Raw genomic sequence first — 20736 nt, 5'->3', positions numbered from 1 at the left:
CGTCTGGTGGTCGCACATAAGTGCCCTGAAAGTTGTCGAGGAATGCGGCTTCCAGATCTTCCCAACAGCTAATGGAGTCCGCTGACAAGCTGTTAAGCCAATGTCTTGCCGGTCCTTTGAGCTTTAGTGGGAGGTATTTGATGGCATCTAAGTCATCACCGCGGGCCATGTGGATGTGGAGGAGGAAATCCTTGATCCATACTGCGGGATCTGTTGTGTCGTCGTATGATTCAATATTTACAGGTTTGAAACCTTCTGTGAATTGATGTTCCATTACTTCGTCTGTGAGGCATAAGGGGTGTGCGGCGCCTCTGTATTGGGCTATATCGCGATGCTGCTCAAATGGGTCTTGCCCGCTGTGTTCAGCCCGGTCGGATTTGCTTTTACTGTATCCGGCGTGACGTTTGTCGTCTCACAGAGTGGTGCGCCCTCGTGATCCGTAGATCGATCTTGTATGCTTTGCCTTGTCCTCCAATATGTCTCGCAGGTCCGGCGTATCTCCCCGTGCCTTTTTATTTGAATGGCGTTGGGGTGGAGGTTGAGCTTTTGGTTGGAATGCCTCTCTATCGCGGCCACGAGGTGGCCGATTAGCCGTATCATATGCTTCTTCCTCTAGTCGGGGTAGTAACCTACGCCTTGGGTAACTCTTGGAGGGGTGCTCGAGTTTATATTCCTCGGCCGCGAGGACTTCAGTCCATCTGTCAGCTAGCAGATCTTGATCAGCTTGAAGCTGCTGTTGCTTTTTCTTTAGGATATTTGCTCTGGCCATAAGCCGGCGCTTGAAGCGCTCTTGTTCGACGGGATCCTCTGGTACGGCGAATTCATCATCGCCGAGGCTTGCCTCGTCTTCGGAGGGGGCATGTGATTGTCATCCTCCTCCTCTTCGTCTGCTGCTCTCTCAGGAGAGCTGGCTCCTCCATCCTCCTGCTCTAAATCTTGCTGGAGGGGTTTGTTGTTTTCTTCGGCACTATCCAGAGTGTTATTATCTCCTGTGCCGGTATCACCACTTTTGCTTTGGCAGGACTTAAAGCGGCGCCACCGACGTCAGGGTTTGGGTTGCTTCTTGGAGGGGTCATCCTCCACTATCCCGTCACCATTGCCTTTTGTGGGTGTATCCACCATGTATATGTCATATGACGAGGTGGCTTTCCAGTGCCCTATAGGTGATGGTTCATGTTCGTATCCTACATCGTCGTCCATACTGTCAATGTCTTCGGAGTCGAAGTCGAGCATGTCGGTTAAATCATCGACAGTGGCTACGAAGTGGGTGGTGGGTGGGCGTCGAATTTCTTCATCGTCCGCATCCCAATCCTATTGGCCATAATCCGGCAAGGGCTCTCCTGACAAAGAGAGAGACCTTAGTGAATTCAGAATGTCGCCGAAGGGCGAGTGCTAAAAGATATCCGCGGCGGTGAATTCCATGATCGGCGCCTAATCGGATTCGATTGGCAGGGGCGCAGATGGTTCGGAGTCCGGAAAAGAGTCCGGCACCTTGGAGTCACGGGCTGCGCAGAGGGTTAGGCTGGTGTTCGGCTCAATCGTCGTTGAGCCTGCAGCCCCTGAGGCGGTGTCTAACCACCCATCCTCGACTGGCGCAGTTGGCTCCGAGCTAAGGGCCGGAGCTGATGCGGGCACAGCCTCTGGGGTACTGTTCGGCCGCAGAGCTAGGTCATACCCATCGTGACAGTGCGGCACGCCCGGCTGTGGCTCGAATCCGTTGAAGATCAAGTCTCCGCGGATGTCGGCCATGTGGTTCAAACTTCCAAATCTGACCTGATGGCCAGGGGTGTAGCTTTCAATCTGCTCCAGATGGCCAAACGAATTAGCCCGTAGTGCAAAGCCGCCGAATACGAAGATCTGTCCGGGGAGAAAAGTCTCACCCTGTACCGCATCGCTATCGATGATAGTAGGAGCCATCAAGCCTAACGGCGATGACACAAAGGAACTCTCAATGAAAGCACCAATGTCGGTGTCCAAACCGGCAGATCTCGGGTAGGGGGTCCTGAACTGTGCGTCTAGGCCGGATGGTAACAGGAGGCAGGGGACACGATGTTTTACCCAGGTTCGGGCCCTCTTGATGGAGGTAAAACCCTACGTCCTGCTTGATTGATATTGATGACATGGGTAGTACAAGAGTAGATCTACCACGAGATCAGAGAGGCTAAACCCTAGAAGCTAGCCTATGGTATGATTGTATGTTATGGTTGTTGTCCTACGGACTAAAACCCTTCGGTTTATATAGACACCGGAGAGGGTTAGGGTTACACAAGGTCGGTTACAAAGTAGGAGATATCCATATCCGTATTTCCTAGCTTGCCTTCCATGCCAAGTAGAGTCCCATCTGGACACGAGACAAAGTCTTCAATCTTGTATCTTCATAGTCTAACAGTCCGGCCAATGGAGATAGTCCGGCTGTCCGGAGACCCCCTAATCCAGGACTCCCCCGGTCATCTTGCCCACGAGGGATGGCTCGCAAGCATCAAGTGATTTCAAAATCCCATCAGCAAGGAGTTTCTCCATGCGCTTTACACCAATATGACCTAAACGGCAGTGCCACAAATAAGTTGCACTATCATTATTAAACTTATATCTTTTGGCTTCAATACTATGAATATGTGTATCACTACTATCAAGATTTAGTAAAAATAGACCACTCATCAAGGGTGCATGACAATAAAATATATTACTCATATAAATAGAACAACCATTATTCTCTGATTTAAATGAATAACCGTCTCACATCAAACAAGATCCAGATATGATGTTCATGCTTAACGCTGGCATCAAATAACAATTATTCAGGTCTAAAACTAATCCTGAAGGTAGATGTAGAGGTAGCGTGCCGATGGTGATCACATCGACTTTGGAACCATTTCCTACGCGCATCGTCACCTCGTCCTTAGCCAATCTTCGCTTAATCCGTAGCCGCTGTTTCGAGTTGCAAATATTAGCAACAGAACCAGTATTAAATACCCAGGCGCTACTGCGAGCATTAGTAAGGTACACATCAATAACACGTATATCAAATATACCTTTCACTTTGCCATCCTTCTTATCCGCCAAATACTTCGGACAGTTCCGCTTCCACTGACCAGTCCCTTTGCAGTAGAAGCATTCAGTCTCAGGCTTAGGTCCAGACTTGGGCTTCTTCACTTGAGTAGCAACTTGCTTCCTGTTCTTCTTGAAGTTCCCCTTCTTCCCTTTGCCCTTCTTCTTGAAACTGGTGCTCTTGTTGACCATCAACACTTGATGCTCCTTCTTGATTTCTACCTCCGCAGCCTTTAGCATCGCGAAGAGCTCGGGAATTGTCTTATCCATCCCTTGCATATTATAGTTCATCATGAAGCTCTTGTAGCTTGGTGGCGGTGATTGAAGAACTCTCTCAATGACACTATCAACCGGAAGATTAACTCCCAGCTAAGTCAAGTGATTGTGGTACCCAGACATTCTGAGTATGTGTTCACTGACAGAAATATTCTCCTCCATTTTGCAGCTGTAGAACTTATTGGAGACTTCATATCTCGCAGTCCGGGCATTTGCTTGAAATATTAAATTCAACTCCTGGAACATCTCATATGCTCCATGACGTTCAAACATCGTTGAAGTCCCGGTTCTAAGCCGTAAAGCATGGCACACTAAACTATCGAGTAGTCATCAGCTTTGCTCTGCCAGGTGTTCATAACATCTGGAGTTGCTCCTGCAGCGGGTTTGGCACCTAGCGGTGCTTCTAGGACATAATTCTTCGGTGCAGCAATGAGGATAATCCTCAAGTTACGGACCCAGTCTGTGTAGTTGCTACCATCATCTTTCAAATTAGCTTTCTCTAGGAACGCATTAAATGTCAACGGAACAACAGCACAGGCCATTTATCTACAACAACATAGACATGCAAAATACTATCAGGTACTAAGTTCATGATAAATTAAAGTTTAGTTAATCATATTACTTAAGAACTCCCACTTAGATAGACATCCCTCTAATCATCTAAATGATCATGTGATCCATATCAACTAAACCATGTCCGATCATCACGTGAGATGGAGTAGTTTTCAATGGTGAACATCACTATGTTGATCATATCTACTATATGATTCATGCTCGACCTTTCGGTCTCAGTGTTCTGAGGCCATATCTGGGTATGCTAGGCTCGTCAAGTTTAACCCGAGTATTCTGCTTGTGCAAAACTGGCTTGTACCCATTGTATGTGAACGTAGAGCTTATCACACCCGATCATCATGTGGTGTCTCGGCACGACGAACTGTAGCAACGGTGCATACTCAGGGAGAACACTTATACCTTGAAATTTAGTGAGAGATCATCTTATAATGCTACCGCCGTACTAAGCAAAATAAGATGCATAAAGGATAAACATCACATCCAATTAATATAAGTGATATGATATGGCCATCATCATCTTGTGCCTTTGATCTCCATTTCCAAAGCACCATCTTGATAACCATCATCACCGTCTTGACACCTTGATCTCCATCGTAGCATCGTTCTCGTCTCGCCAACTATTGCTTCTACAACTATTGCTACCGTTTAGTGATAAAGTAAAGCAATTACATGGCGATTGCATTTCATACAATAAAGCGACAAGTATATGGCTCCTGCCAGTTGCCGATAACTGTGTTACAAAACATGATCATCTCATACAACAATTTATATAATCACGTCTTGACCATATCACATCACAACATGCCCTGCAAAAACAAGTTAGACGTCCTCTACTTTGTTGTTGCAAATTTTACGTGGCTGCTACGGGCTTATCAAGAACCGTTCTTACCTACGCATCAAAAACCACAATGTGGTATAGTGATTGATTTTTGATGTTCAGAAAGAACCTTGTTCATTGAATCTGATTCAACTAAAGTTGGAGAAACTGACACCCGCCAGCCACCTGTGTGCAAAGCACGTCGGTAGAACCTGTCTCATGAACGTGGTCATGTAATGTCGGTCTGGGCCCCTTCATCCAACAACAGTGCCGAATCAAGAAAAAACTAGTGACGGCAAGCAATATGTATATACCCACGCCCACAACACTTTTATATTCTACTTGTGCATATAACATCTACGCATAGACCTGGCTCAGATGCCACTGTTGGGGAACGCAGTATTTCAAAAAATTCCTACGATCACGCAAGATCTATCTAGGAGATGCATAGCAACGAGAGGGGAGAGTGTGTCTATGTACCCTCATAGACCGAAAGCATGAGCATTAAGAAACACGGTTGATGTATTCGAACGTCTTCGCGATCCAACCGATCAAGTACCGAACGCACGGCACCTTCACGATCTACACCCGTTCAGCTCGGTGACGTCCCTTGTACTCTTGATCCAGTTGAGGCCGAGGGAGAGTTTCGTCAGCACGACGGCATGTTGACGGTGATAATGAAGTTACCGGCGCAGGGCTTCGCCTAAGCACTACGGTGGTGGAAATATGTGGAGGGGGGCACCACACACGGCTAAGAGTCAACTTGTGTGTCTATGGGGTGCCCCCCTCCCCCGTATATAAAGGAGTGGAGGAGAGGAGGGCCGGCCCTCTCTATGGCGTGCCCCAAGGGGGATTCCTACTCCTAGTAGGAGTAGGTTTCCCCTTTTCCCTAGTTGGAGTAGGAGAAGAAGGAGGAGAGAGAGAGAGGGAAGGAAAGGGGAGCCGCCCCCCTCCCAATTCGGTTTGGGCTTGGGGGGCGTGTGCCTCCCACTTGGCCGCCTCCTCCTCTCTCCCACCATGGCCCATTAAGGCCCATTAACTCCCCGGGGGGTTCCAGTAAACCCCCCCCCCCCCCCCGGTACTCCGGTATATTCCCGAACTCATTCGAAACCATTCCGGTGTACAAACATAACCTTCCAATATATCAATCTTCATGTCTCGACCATTTCGAGACTCCTCGTCATGTCCATGATCACATCCGGGACACCTAACTACCTTCGGTACATCAAAACACATAAAATCATAATATCGATCGTAATCGAACGTTAAGCGTGCGGACGTTGCGCGTTCGAGAACTATGTAGACATGACCGAGACTCATCTCTGGTCAATAACCAATAGCGGAACCTGGATGCTCGTATTGGTTCCTACACATTCTACGAAGATCTTTATCGGTCAAACCGCATAACAACATACGTTGTTCCCTTTGTCATCAGTATGTTACTTGCCCGAGATTCGATGGTCGGTATCATCATACCTAGTTCAATCTCGTTACCGGTAAGTCTCTTTACTCGTTCCGTAATGCAACATCCTGCATCTAACTCATTAGTCACATTTCTTGCAAGGCTTATAGTGATGTGCATTACCGAGAGGGCCCAGAGATACCTCTCCGACAATCGGAGTGACAAATCCTAATCTCGATCTATGCCAACTCAACAAACACCATCGGATACACCTGTAGAGCATCTTTATAATCACCCAGTTACGTTGTGACGTTTGATAGCACACTAAGTGTTCCTCCGGTATTCGGGAGTTGCATAATCTCATAGTCATAGGAACGTGTATAAGTTATGGAGAAAGCAATAGCAATAAACTAAACGATCATAGTGCTAAGCTAACAGATGGGTGAAGTCAATCACATCATTCTCTAATGATGTGGTCCTGTTCATCAAATGACAACTCATGTCTATGGCTAGGAAACTTAACCATCTTTGATTAATGAGCTAGTCAAGTAGAGGCATACTAGTGACACTATGTTTGTCTATGTATTCACACATGTACTAAGTTTCCCGTTAATACAATTCTAGCATGAATAATAAACATTTATCATGATATAAGGAAATATAAATTAAAACTTTATTATTGCCTCTAGGGCATATTTCCATCAGCATCTCATCTGGAAAACTGCTGAGGCGGAAGGCAAATATTGAGCCTTCATTCATGTTGATGGTCTTTGCAACTTTAGGCCAGTGCGTGTGGATGATTGACCGTCCATCCTTCGTACTCTTCAGGAACACTTCAATATTGTACCGTGGGTGTTGTATGGAAACCTTGCTCGCCTCCTGACCTTAGAGGTGGTTTGAGAGGTAACCATTAGTGAACAGCTTTGGAAAGGCCTGAAAACAAGGATGTGCATAAATATCTTCTCTATATTGGAAACGGGGCAAAGGAATAAAAAAGGTAAGGTATAATAGTTAGTAGTTCTTCAATGTGTAGACAAAGATCTTGTTGTTTTTCATTGCTAATTTCTTTATCCTAACAATCTTTCTGAGTTTCTTGATTTGATTGATATTCATGGACAAGTCATTTCCCCATATGAAAAAAGGGTCGAACAGTAGGTCAAAACCTTTGACAGCAGGACCTACATGTGCAAGCCAAATTGTTAAAAACCTAAATATTAGAATGGTTCCTGCAATTGCACAATAATGTGCTATTAGACAACGGACCATGCACGTGCTAACCTCGATTGTAAACCTCAGTGCTTCCCATTGTTTCCCTGCAACACATATAAGGTAGTTAGTCATCAGGTTAAGTAACGGTTCGCACGCTAGTAGTAAAATATGTTGACGAAAAACAAGCACGTTGCAGATTCATCAGATTAATTCAAGCCACATGGAAAACCCATTTATCCAAACCAAGCATGATTAAGAACTAGGAAATATAGCACTTGTATATGTTTCTCATGTATTAAGTGCAGCCAAATTCGATTTATTCCTCACATGTACAACAATACAAAATTCTACCCACGACAATTGGACATCGCATTGCAGAATTGAACCAAGCAGTTAACTAAACACCACAACAAATGAACCAAACATTAACTGAGCACCACATTGCACAATATAACATACTCCTAATAGAAGATCAGACAGTTAACCAAACCAAGCATGCTTAACAACTTGGAAATATAGCAATTGTATTTGTTTCTCATGTATTTACTACAGCCAAATTCGATTTATTTCTCACATGGTATACAACAACAGAATGCACGCACAACAATTGAACATCCGATTGAAGAATTGAACCAATCAGTTAACTAAACACCACAACAAATGAACCAAACGTTAACTGGGCACCACATTGCACAATATGACATACTACTAAATAGAAGATTAGACAGTTAACCAAACCAAGCATGCTTAACAACTTGGAAATATAGCAATTGTATTTATTTCTCATGTATTTAGTACATTCAAATTCGATTTATTTCTCACATGGTATACAATAACAGAATGCACCCACAACAATTGAACATCGCATTGCAGAATTGAACCAAACAGTTAACTAAGCACCACAACAAATGAACCAAACGTTAACTGAGCACCACATTGCACAATGTATAACATACTAGAATATCAGACAGTTAACCAAACCAAGCATGCTTGACAACTTGGAAATGTAGCAATTGTATTTGTTTCTCATGTATTTTGTAAACAAAAAATCGATTTATTTCTCACATGGAAGACAATACAAAATTGCACACTGAAGAATTGAACATCACATTTGCAGAATTGAACCAAACAGTAAATTGAACACGACAACTAATTAACCAACAGTTAATAAGTGAGCACCACATTGCACGACATATAAAACATATACACTAGAGCAACAGATTGCATGGTAAAAGTAGATAGCACAATTCACTAGAATTTGTTAAGGAAAGGCAGTACCTAGCAAACTGAACATGGGTCCTTATAGTGAGCTAATAAGACAAGCTACTCCTCATTGTCGGAGATATAGATGACGATTGGCTCCTTGGACATTGAAGAGGGCAAGGCCTCCGCATCGTGGGTGCCCTCGTCGTAGTGATGAGTTGCCTGAGCCGCTTCGGGCACCAACCTGCTAGCTCTCGAGATGAGGTAAGCACGTGCATGCTGAGAAAACACCTCGTAGTCTTCGTCGAAGGCACCGAGGGTGGCCTCGATAAAACGCCACGAACTGTCATTTAAAGAAGCCAACCGCGTCGTGGCATTGGCGCGCGAGGCGTCAACGGTGGCCTCGACGGCTAGGTACTCTCCAAGATCTGGGGGTCGGCACAAATGGCAGCCATCGTGACCTCATCCACACGGGTGACCGTGATTTGCTTCTCCGCTACCAAATGCTCCTTGAGATCCTGGCTATATTGCGTGCACCATGGCTTAGGGCGGCGCCTATTTGGTGGAGGGGTCAGTGATTTGGGTGGAAGTTGTCACGCCGGTGGTCGGGGCATGTGGGATGTGGAAGGAGGAGGATGGGAGTCGGGGGTGGATTACCTGCCTGGATAGGTGAGGCCGAGCAGCATGAAGGAGGGTCGTCGGTGAGGAGGCGGCACTGCAAGCAAGGAGTGCAGGTTTAAACTTGGAAAGGAAGGCGGAAACAGAGGATATGTGGCTTTTGGTAAGGGGGACGGGCAAGGAGGTAGATATTTCCGCGAAAGCCGAAATTTTTGAATTGCTTCAGCGAAAAAACTGGCGCGCAAAGTGTCATCAGATGGTGCTCCAGGATATTTTGTACTGCATCTCACATGGTTGGTGATAATAAATTGTGTGGGATCTACATGATTTTTCATATTGATTTGAATTACATAATGGGGTCACAGCGGCAATGGACGGTGTTTGAATTGCTAGAACTTTTATCTGCAGTGGACATGCAATGATATGTGTGTCGTAAAAGAAATTCAAATTATTCAGGGTTCGTTTGGACATTTTATACATTAAATTGGTTTTCTAGACATTTAGGTGCACAATTCAAAATTAAACTACATGCACATGCTCCGGTGCAACAACATGGGTTGTAAAATCATATATGTGTCCATGGGTTTATGCTTATGTCCCATGCAAGAAATGGGGATGAATTTCGAGGATCGTTTGGACATTCTTATACATTAACTCAGTTTTGTATGCATCCATGTGCATAATTCAAATTTGAACTACATTCACATGCTCAAGTGCATATAAATTGGTTCAAAATTGGAATGTGTGTCATTGGTTACATGCTTAAGTCCCATGCAAGAAATGAGAATGAATGTCAAACACCTTGCCACCGTCGCTCGCCCGCTAACATTGAGATAGATGGTTTTTAAATTCTAGTAAATCGAAAACGCATATGAAATTTATGAAACTTGACATGCTAGCAGGGAACGGCATCAACATGCAGTGGTAAATATTGTCCCATTTGGGGCAGGTTGGGGTATATAAGCTTCTCACAAACCAGAGCTTCTCACAACAAGCCTCATGGTTACGGTAGGGAATGTTTCACCTTTCTGGACGAAACGGTATCCATTGCCTCTTCTTGATTTCAATTTTTTTCTCGTGTCAACATTGAACAACATGAGTGTTGTGTTAATTTTAGGAATTTTTGGGGCTCATTTGGACATTTTTATACATTAACTGAGTTTTCTATGCATTTATGTGCATAATTCAAATTTGAACTACGGGCACATGCTCTAATGCATATAAATTGGTTGAAAATTCAAATATGTGTCATTGGTTGCATGCTTAGGTCCCATGCAAGAAATGGGAATGAATGTCAAACACCCTGCCACCGTCACTCGGCCGCAAACATTGAGATATCTGGTTCTTAAATTCTAGTAAATCCAAAACTTGTCTGAAATTCATGAAACTTGGCATGCTATCATGGAGCGGCACCGACATGTTGTGGTAAATTTTTTGTCCCATTTGGGGCAGGTTTCGGTAGAAGCTTCTCACAAACTGGAGCTTCTCACAACAAGCCTGATGGTTTCGGTAGGGAACGTTTCACCTTTGGGGACGAAACGATATATGTTGCCTCTTCTTGATTTCAATTTTTTCTCTAGTGTCAACATAGAACAACAGGAGTGTTGTGTTAATTTTTGGAATTTTCCGGGGTTCGTTTAGACATTTTTATACACTAACTAGGTTTTCTAGGCATTTTATGTGCATAATTCAAATTTGAACTACATGCACATGCTCCAGTGCATATAAATTGGTTGAAAAATCAAATTTGTGTCCTTGGGTGCATGCTTAGGCCCCATGCAAGAAATGGGAATGAATTTCAAACACCAGGGAACTGTTGATTGCCGGCAAAACGTTGAGATACTTTGTTTTTAAATTCTAGTAAATCAAAAACTCGTCTGAAATTCATGAAATTTGGCATGCTATCATGGAGCGGCATCAACATGCTGTGGTAAAAAATTTGTCCCATTTGGGGCAGGTTTGGGTATAAGCTTCTCACAAACCAGAGCTTCTCACAACAAGCCTCATGGTTTCGGTAGGGAACGTGCCACCTTTGGAGACGAAACGGTATCAGTTGGCTCTTATTTCTTTGAAAAAATTTCTAGTGTCTACATAGAACAAGAGGAGTGTTGTGTTAAATTTTGGAATTTTTCAGGGTTCGTTTGGACTTTTTATACATTAACTAGGTTTTCAAGGCAATTTATGTGCATAATTCAAATTTGAACTACATGCACATGCTCCAGTGCATATAAATTGGTTAAAAAAATCAAATTTGTGTCCTTGGGTGCATGCTTAGGTCCCATGCAAGAAATGGGAATGAACACCTTGCCACTGTCACTCGGCCACAAACATTGAGATACCTGCTTTTTAAATTCTAGTAAATCCAAAACTCGTCTGAAATTCATGAAACTTGGCATGCTATCATGGAGCGGCATCAACATGATGTGTTAAAATTTTTTCCCATTTGGGGCAGGTTTGGGCATAAGCTTCTCACAAACCAGAGCTTCTCACAACAAGCCTGATGGTTTCGGTAGGGAATGTGCCACCTCTGGGGACGAAACGATATCTGTTGCCTCTTATTGCTTTCAAAAAAATTCTAGTGTCAACATAGAACAACAGGAGTATTGTGTTAAATTTTGGAATTTTTCGGGGTTTGTTTGGACATTTTTATAAATTAACTGGGCTTTCTAGGCGTTTTATGTGCATAATTCAAATTTGAACTACATGTACATGCTCGAGTGCATATAAATTGGTTGGAAAATCAAATCTGTGTCCTTGGGTGCATGCTTAGGTCCCATGCAAAAAATGGGAATGAATTTCAAACACTAGGGCACCGTTGATTGCCGGCAAAACGTTGCGATACTTTGTTTTTAAATTCTAGTAAATCCAAAACTCGTCTGAAATTCATGAAACCTGGCATGCTATCATGGAATGGCACCTGACATGTTGTGGTATTTTTCATGTCCATTTTGAGAGAAGGCGCACTCGAATAACAGCCAACTAAGGCATTTTGAAAAAAAATACCTGCCACTTTAATATCTCAAACACTTGTATAATTCAAATCATGTGTGTTCTGTTAATCATTCACATGATGCCACGTGTCTTGGTTTTAATGGCTATAGGAGGTGCCGTGTGGACAGTTGCTTGACTGAACGGGAGGCGTGCGAGCGGACTCCGGTGCACAGGCTGACCGAGAGGCGTGCAAGCTGTCCTCCAATGCGTGGGCTCACCGGGAAGCGTGTGAGTTGTATGATGTGCAGGCTCACTGGGAAGCGAGCCCTTTGACTTCCATGGCCGCCTTCCTTCCTCTCCATTAATGGCGCCCGAGCCGCTGTTTAATACGAACGGCCTTACTGTTTGCCTCCCATTCCCCTCCCTCCCGCAGACCTCCACCAACGCCATGGCGCAGAATGATCATCTACCACTAGTCTTCAAGTTTGGTGAAGTCGACTCCGAGCCGGAGGAGATAGAAAATAAGGAGGAATGGGGTCTCATGGACATGGCCCTGAACGAGCTGGCCGCGGCGGTTGTTGCCCCCGCTCCCGTCCCAGCTCCTATCCCCGCGCCCGCGCCTGCGACCATCCCCGTGGCACTGACGGGCTGGTCGCCGAGCAATATCGCAGAGCTGGAAGCCGCGGGCGTCAGCGAGGTCTCCACAGACCCGCACGAGCTCGTGTACATGCCAGCGCCCGTGCCCGTGCACGCCCCTCCACCCACAGTGGCGCCGGTCCCCATGCATTTGGCTGCACCCGCCGCGCCCGTGCCTATGCCCGTGCGCGCCCCTCCACCCACCGCGGTGCTGGTCCCCGTGCGTTTGGTTGCATCCGCTGCCCCCGTGCCCGTGCGCGTTCCCCCCTCAGTGGCATGGGACGCTGCCATCGACCTCTACCTCTTAGCGGTGCCAGTTGCCGTCCTCCCACGCCTCGCCCGTCGATCACGCGACAACATGATGTTTGATTTACAAGTGAAGAACATTATGTGCTGCCTTGAAGACTTCAACAACGGCCTCCCGGAGGACGACAACGACGACGCGGCATGCCGCCTCTGCCGCCGCCGGAAATAGTTTTTTGGGGGGTTTAATACTGTATCTCGAATTCTTGATCATATGAATATAAATTCGTAGTGTGACTGAATGAAAGATATGGTTTGGACGAACTTGTGTTTTCTCTCTTAATGTACAGATTTATCAAACGATTTTCTTTTGAAAATAACGTCAATGGTTTTTAAATATAAAACACTCATCGCAAACGTTTTAGCTAGAACACCCGTATGCAAACCGACAACTTCCCCAGGAAGCCAAGCGAAAATGTGTCGAGCAGAATTTGTGCAGCTCTTGATCGCAAACGTTTTAGTTAGAATACCTATATGCAAACCGACAGCTTCCCCATGAAGCCAAGAGAAAATGTGCCGAGCAGGATTTATGCATCCCTTCAACGCAAACGGTTGTTTTGGATGACCGGTGTGCAATCACGTACAAACAATTTGGTAAGATTTGCATCTGTCATATTGGGTATGTTGCCATTTGTCAAACTGCAAAGATTGACATTTGTTGATCTAGTAACATTGCCATTTGTCAACCTTGCAACACTACGATTTGTCAAAATATGTAGCTAAAAATCACTAGCACTATCTAATTTTTGCAACTAAAATCACTAGCACTATTCATATGGACACCAATACAAAGTGGCATTGTACTTTTGTTGTCAAATTTGAGACTAGTTTTGATGTAATCTTTATCTAATTATAGACGGAAGATTATTAATAATTGGGAACCAATATCCTAGACGGATTATTTATTCGAACCGTGAGCGTTAGACCAACAATGGATACGTGCCATGCATCGGTTAAGCAATAAAGCGGCAGCATTAATCATCCAAATAGAAAAATAATATACGTGTCACCACGCGACCCGTGTGCCGCGCGAGCAGGTGTGAGTTGACGGGATGCATATGCAAATGTACCATTCATTGCATACAACAAGTCATCAGCACACAACGACAACGAGGATACATGTTGGATTATAGATTATTTCCAACAAAACATTCTAGTAAAGTAAAGTTTTTCTCGCATAACAAATAACAAAGCGATAAAATGAACTTCGGCTCAACCAATCCTCAGCGTTGGAAATGCTTGCTTTGAACCATAACTGATTCTCTGGGAAGGGCCAGCTATTATCAATCTCGAGACCAACGCAGGACTGATCATCCACGCTGAAGCGGCCTATATCAGGACGCATATTGTGATATCCAGGGTAGGGAACCATAGCAATGTCTGAGGTATAGATACAGCTGCTTCTCATAAATGGTAGTAACGGTGTGTCAACAACAGTTGGATCGCCTTTCACCATTATTTGATAGTTTTGTCCAAGAAAGAGCGAGTTTTCTCCAAGACTATCAATACTGAACCAGGGAGAAGGTGTTGGCGCTAGCACACTAGTGTCCATCCCAAATACCCTGCAACGGATGTTGGAATAGGTCTGGAGAGTGCGACCATGGGAGACAACACTCGCTTCGTTAGTAACATCAGCAGTGCCCTGTATACATCCAAGAAGAGGTGATCCATCGGAATAAGTTGACAGGCGCCACTGAGTATATAAGTCATGCTCGTCCTCATGCTCGTGATCATCACCATCATCGTCTCCCCCTTGGTTATAAATTTTTTCAAGTATAGGTGGTGGAATGTTCACATGACCTTGGAAACACAAGAAGGTTAATTAGTAAAGGGAAACTAGCTAACCCGCATGCATGTGGATGAAACAATTATACGGTGGAAGACAAACGTACCGAAACCATAAGGATTCCATGCAAAAACGGTGCCACGAGTGGTGGCAGCAAACACAAGACCCTCGTATTGAATTGCATCATAGTACTCATCCGTGTACAAAAATTGATTTTTGAGCAATATCCATCGAGGCGTGGAAGTAAGGACGGCAACAAGCTTGTCGAAGATAGCAACAACTTCATAGTTCTTGTAATCCCAAGAGCGGCTGGGAACTCGACAAATTGCTATCTTCCGTAGATGACAATCACCATGATTGTATTTGAACATATGTAGATCATCTGTGTGCTCAACCTCAGGGCGATCTGTGATTTTTGGAAGTGGAACCCGGTGATGAGTGTACACATTCACAAGTTCCCACTCGCAGTTATACCCAATATAAACAACTCAATTTCCATTTGCGCCTGCCCAAGCCTTACCCTCAAGCGATGGCATCTTAACATCACACGTATCATTATCAAGCGACATCAACTTGCGCAAGGCGACGCTTCCGTCGTCCCCACGCCAGCGACCAACGTCATGGCGAAGAAGATAGGGGAGATCAAACCGCTCCTGAACCCTTGGGTTCTTTGCAATGATGTTATTTGTTGAGTCGAGAATGGACTTGAATGAACCTGTCGTGCTAGCCGAGGTGATGACGTCGCACCGATCAATGAGTTCCTCCACCACGTCATCTTTCAGATCAAGGCAAGAATAAGGGGGTCATTTCCGGCCTGTTCCCTCCATGGAGAAGATGATCGAACAATGGCAAAAGGAAGGGTGAATGCAAATGGAGGGAGGAAGAGCGTGTGATAGCAGTACCAAATCGAGAGGTAAAGGCGAAGAGACGGTGGACGGTTGCCATGGTACAAGAAGAGGCTAGTGAGGAGCGAACGGTTGCCACAGAGGTCACACACTGATGACAAGGCCGAGTGAACCGCATGCCGTATATCGCACACACCTTGATCTGGCTGACCGTTTCTTTTGTGTTGCCTAATCACAAACAGTTCATCCGAGTGAACCGTATGTTGTATATCACACACACCTTTGTATGGCCGCCTGTTTCTTTTGTTCCTCCTCATCGTGAACAGTTAATTGAACTGAACCGTATGCCCTGCATCGCACACACAACTAAAATCTGAACCATGTTTGATGCATCCGTCATTGAAACGTTTTGCACCTTTTTGATGGTTTTTTTACACCGCCATTTGCGATTATTGCATCGCACACAGTTTCTTCGAAGGGTCTCTGATCATAGTGTCGCGTTAGCAGCATCCTGCAGTAGTGATTGCTAATAAGAACCCATGTTCTTGCTCTAGATTGAGCTTTTCAAAGCGTAGCTTCTCATGAGTCTTTAAAAGCTCTCGATGATCCTCTAAGGTAGTTTTATAAGCTAATTTTAACAGTGTTCAGTTCTTTAGTTATACACTCAATCTCCTTCTTATCATTGTCATTCGTTTCATCTTTATTAGCATGATTAATAGCAAATTCATCATAGTTTTCATCACTAGAGTTGTCAATAAGTAAATCATCATCACCTAGCAAATCATCTTCATCACTATTGAGATCAACATACTCAGGGTGTGATACCTTGGGGCCTTTAGCCATGATGCATATTCCAATCCGTTCATTTGGTGAGTCAAATATGTCTTAGGAGTTGGATGACACAAGTTCAAGACCGGCAACACCTTCATCTTGAGTATATTCGGAGTCGGAGTGATAACTTCTCTCGGAGTAGTTGTCGGAGTCGGAACCGGATACCCATTCACCGATATGAGCTTGATGTCTTCGTCTTGTGTAGCTCTTCGATGACTTGTCCTTCCTTTCCGAATCGTTGCTTCTGTGAGAGGATCTTCGTTCATAACGATCATCTCTACTCCTTCTCTCTCTTGGTGGTGATTCCTCTCTTTTGCTTCTCCTTTTAGGTGAGTCTTCTCTTCTTTTGCAGGGAGTCGTGCACTCACTAGAGTGGTATCTGGGTCTTCCACAATTGTAGCAATTGCGATCACGACTAGAAGATCTTTTGTCATTGTAGGACTTGACTTGGAACTTCTCTCTTTGCTTCTACTCTTGTAGAACTTGTTGAAGTTCTTCACCATTAGGCTCAATTCTTCATTGAAGGCTTGTTTGTCACTTGATGTTGTAGGGGCATCACATGAAGCTTTGTAAGCACCACTAGACTTGTTGTGAAGCTCTTCCTTATCCTTAAGTGACACTTCATGAGCAACAATTCTACCAATGACTTCCCCTTGGCTTGAGATCTTTGTAATTGGGCATCATTTGGATCAAGGTGCACACGGTATTATATTTTCCATCCAAGGCTTTTAGGATCTTCTTGATGATGAATCTGTCGGTCATCTCTTCACTTCCTAAGTCGGCAATCTCATTTGTGATGAGAGCAAGCCTAGAATACATTTCAGCGACTCCTTCATCATCCTTCATTTTGAACTTGTCAAATTGACTTTGAAGCACATCCAATTTGGATTCCTTGACGGACTCAGTACCTTCGTGCATGTCAACCAAAGTATCCCAAATTTCCTTTTGTATTCTCAAGGCGGCTGATTTTGTTGAATCCTTCGGGGCACAATCCGTTGAAGAGGATATCGCAAGTTTGAGCATTGTATTGCAACATCTTCAATTCTTCCGTGGTTGCTTTACGATTCGGTTCTCTTCCATCTTCGAAGAAATCACCTTGCAAACCAATACACACAATAGCCCAAATGGCGGGGTTATGTTCAAGAATATGCATTTTCATCTTATGCTTCCAACTAGCAAAATTAGTACCATCAAACTAAGGACCTCTACGGTGGTAATTTCCCTCGCTAGATGCCATACTCTCCTAGGTTGTGAAACTAAGGCTATGATCACCAATGCTATGGAAATCAAGGCAAATGGAGACCAATGCTCTAATACCACTTGCAGGATCGAAAGTAGGTCTAGAGGCGGGTGATTAGACTAGTTGACCAAATAAAAATCTAGCATTTTCCCAATTTTAAGTCTTGGCAGATTTTAGCAACTTAGCACAAGTCAAGCAATCAACCTACACATGCAATTCTAAGAGTGTAGCAGCAGAAAGTAAAACATTACATATGAAGGTAAAGGGAAGGGTTTGGAGAAGGCAAACGCAATGTAGATACGGAGATTTTTGGCGCGGTTCCGATAGGTGGTGATATCGTACGTCCACGTTTATGGAGACTTCAACCCACGAAGGGTAACGGTTGCGCGAGTCCATGGAGGGCTCCACCCACGAAGGATCCACGAAGAAGCAACCTTGTCTATCCCACCATGGCCATCACCCACGAAGGACTTGCCTCACTTGGGTAGATCTTCACGAAGTAGGCGATCTCCTTGCCCTTACAAACTCCTTGGTTCAACTCTACAATCTTGTCGAAGGCTCCCAAGTGACACCTAACCAGTCTAGGAGACACCACTCTCTAAAAGGTAATATATGGTGTGATGATGATGAACTCCTTACTCTTGTGCTTCAAATGATAGTCTCCCCAACACTCAACTCTCTCACACAGATTTTGATATGGTAGAAAGATGATTTGAGTGGAAAGCAAGTTGGAGAAGGCTAGAGATCAAGATTCTTGTGGTTATATTGGAATGTCTTGGTCTCAACACATGAGTAGGTGGTTCTCTCTCAGAAAATTAGCAGTGGAAGTGTAGGCACGTTCTGATGGCTCTCTCTTGAATAGAGAAGGGGTTGGAGGGGTATTTATAGCCTCCACACAAAATCCAACCGTTACACACATTTAACCCAACTCGGTCAGACCGAATAGGAGAACTCGATGAGACCAATTCAGTTCAAAATGTGAACGTTAGGATTCTCGGTGGGACTGACATGATCAACTCGGTGGGACCGATGTGCTAGGGTTAGGGAAAAACCTCATCTCGGTGTGACCTATTGCATGAGCTCGATGGGACCGATTATAGCAATGAGCAAACACAGTGTTGGTCAAGCAAACTCGGTGGGACCGATCGCTCATTTCGGTAAGACCGAAACATTACGGATGGAAACAGAGAGTTTGCATTGTGAACTTGGTTGGACTGATCGCTCATTTCGGTAAGACCGGAACGTTACGAAGGGAAACAGAGAGTTTGCATTGCCATTTAGGTGAAACCGAGATACCGATCGGTGAGACCGAATTGATTAGGGTTTCTAGCAGTGGCTATGTCAAAGGAACTTGGTGACGCCGGATAGATCAAATCGATGGGTCCGAGTTTGACTTTTAGGTTTTGGACATATTTGGAATTGAGAAAGTGGTTGAGGGCTTTGGAGCATGTCACTAAGCACTTTGAGCAAGTAGACCATTAAGCAACACCTCATCCCCTTTTAATAGTATTGGCTTTTCCTATGGACTCAATGTGATCTTGCATCACTAAAATAGAAATGAAGAGTCTTGGGCTTTTGCCAATATTTGTCCTTAGCATTTTGAGGGGTCCACATCTCTAGTCCATGCCATGTCAATCATTGAACTTTTTGAAATATGTAACTTGAATGGATATTAGTTCAATGAGCTATATGTTGTTATGAATTACCAAAACCACCCGGGGATTAGTTGCATTTTTATCCTCGCCTGCGGACGCGATCATGCGGTTGGGTGCTTTAAACGACAGTTTGTGGTGTTTTCTCGAGGCCACCGTCGGTGCCGTAGATGAAAATTACGAGGTGTTTTCTCAGCGTGCCTGTGCTTACCTCAACTCCAGAGCCAGCTGGTTGGTACCCGAAGTGGCAAAGGTGGCTCACCACTACGAGGAGGGCACCCACGATGTGGAGGCCTCACCTCTTCCAAGTTTAAGGAGCCCATCGTCATCGATATCTCCGGCGATGAGGAGTATTATAAGGACCTATGTTCAGCTAGCTACGCCCGTTAAGCATGTTCGGTTTACCTGTTCCATGTGTTGCTCCTGCCTTTCCTTTAGAAATTCTAGTAAATTTTCCTATGTAATGTTACTATGCAATCTGATCTTCTGGTATGTATGTTCTATATATTGTGCAATGTGGTGCTTAGTTAACTGTTTGGTTCAATTCTGCAATGTGATGTTCAATTCTTGTGGGTACAATTGTGTATTGTTATGCATGTGATAAATAAAAAGAATTTGGTTGTACTAAATACATGAGAAACATATACAATTGTTATATTTCAAAGTTGTTAAGCATGTTTTCTTTGGTTAACTATCTGATCTTCTAGTATGTTTTATTGTGTAATATGGTGCTTAGTTAACTATTTAGTTCATTTCTTGTGGTGATTAGTTAACTGTTTGTTACAATTCTGCAATGTAATGTTCAATTATTGTGGGTACAATTTTTGTGTTATACATGTGAGATATAAATCGAATTTGAATGTACCAAATACATGAGAAACATATACAATTGTTATATTTCCTAGTTCTTAAGCATGCTTGTTTTGGATAATTGGCTTTTTCACGTGGCTCGAATTAATCTTCTGGATCTGCAATGTGTTTATTTTTCATAAACATATTTTACTGATAGTATGTCAACTCTCACTTAACGTGATCAGTAACTACCTTATATGTGTTGCAGGAAAACAATGGGAGGCACTGAGGTCTACCATCGAGGTTTGCGCATGCTTGGTCCTTTGAGTAATATCGCATTATTGTGCAATTACACGAACCATACTAATATTTAGGTTTTAAACAATTTGGTCTTGCACATGTAGATTTTGTTGTCAGAGGTTTAGACCCACTATTCGACCCATTTTGCGTATGGGGAAATGAGATGTCCATGAATATCAATCAAGTCAAAAAACTCAGAAATATTGTTAGGATAAAGAAACTAGCGACGAAAAACAACAAGATCTTTGTCTGCGCAATGAACAAGACATCACTC

The sequence above is a fragment of the Triticum urartu genome, chromosome 2A (genome assembly GCF_056163025.1).
Source record: "Triticum urartu cultivar PI428250 chromosome 2A, HENAU_Tu73, whole genome shotgun sequence".
NCBI lineage: Eukaryota > Viridiplantae > Streptophyta > Magnoliopsida > Poales > Poaceae > Triticum > Triticum urartu.
This window is presented reverse-complemented; position numbering follows the sequence as displayed.